The sequence below is a fragment of the Nycticebus coucang genome, chromosome 8, assembly GCF_027406575.1.
Source record: "Nycticebus coucang isolate mNycCou1 chromosome 8, mNycCou1.pri, whole genome shotgun sequence".
Classification (NCBI taxonomy): domain Eukaryota; kingdom Metazoa; phylum Chordata; class Mammalia; order Primates; family Lorisidae; genus Nycticebus; species Nycticebus coucang.
The window spans coordinates 99,339,107-99,340,217 of NC_069787.1; the positions used below are offsets into that span (position 1 = coordinate 99,339,107).

The 1,111-nt window shown below is 64.1% G+C and overlaps 1 protein-coding gene across 1 annotated transcript in view; it reads right to left on the reverse strand.

Annotated features, from left to right (window-relative positions):
- Positions 1-998, reverse strand: part of CHDH (choline dehydrogenase) — a 35,490-nt gene extending 34,492 nt beyond the window's left edge. Inside the window, exon 1 of the mRNA XM_053600742.1 lies at positions 755-998. The gene's annotated coding sequence lies outside the window, so the exon portion shown is untranslated. The remainder of the gene's footprint in view (positions 1-754) is intronic.
- Between the last annotated feature and the right edge of the window lie 113 nt (positions 999-1,111).

A 1,111-nucleotide genomic window follows, 5' to 3' on the forward strand; every position in this document is an offset into this window, starting at 1 on the left:
GAATCAGACCAATCTTTTGGAAATGCTACCAGCAGGCCAGAACTGGACCTGGCAGGTGGGTCAGGCTCCGCACACAGTACAACCTCTCACCAGGCACCAACAAGCTCTTTCATACCATCTGTACCTCTCTCCAGCCTCTGTCTTCTCACCTGTAGAATGGCCCTAATTCAGCCTACAAGTCTGACTTCTGAGTTGGTCACCTCAACCTTGGAGTCCCGGCTTTGTGACTCCACTGTTAGCTCAGCTAATCTTTGTTAACCTTCTCCTGAACCACTGTCTCTCAAAGGATGATACCCAGGCCACCTCAGAATTACCCGGGAGGAGAGGTGGCTGGGGAGGGGCCTTCTTAAATGCAGACCCCACCTGACCTTGGGTCCTGTCCCGTCTGAATCTCTTTTAGACAGTGCTGAGAGAGCCTGGGCGCAGTGGAACTGCAGATCCAAATAGTGCGGAAAGCTCCAGCTTTTGGAGAGACCCAAGTGTCAGCGGCAGACCTCATTTTGTGGAAATACATATTTACCGGGAAACCTGGGGAGTAGGGAGCGGGGATTTCTATCACTGACAACATGTAACTTAGTTCTGCGAAGAACTAGCTGCCCCAAAGAAGTCCACGAGGCTTCGCTAACGCGCGTCCCTCCACTTGTTTCCTGGGCGGTTGCGTGAAGGGGCCCGCGTCTCGGCGTCCAGCCCTGGTCCCCCCCGGTCCCACAGATTTCCGCCCCGAGGCCTCCGGGGCTCGTCCCCTCCTACTCACCCGCCGCAGCTCGGCCCGAGGGCCCGGACAGGCGGCCGCCGCCGAGCAGGAGCGGGTGGCCCTGCCCCGTCCTGCAGCACTTTAACTGGCGGCGCGGGCGCTGGGACCGGTTCTGCTCCGGGGGGGGACAGGGGCGGCGCGGGGCGGTCGGGGCTCCGGGGCGCTGCACGCGCGTGTGCGCGGGGCGGGCGGGCGCCAGGCTGCTCGAGCTCCGCCCGGCCAGGGCCCCGAGCAGACCCGCCCGTCCTCCGAGCCCCGGCGCGCCCCACCGCGGGAGGGAGCCGGAGAGCCCCGGGGGCGCGGCCGGAGGCGGGGCCGGGAGGGGCGGTCCGGGGCGCGGGAATAAGAGCGCGGCGA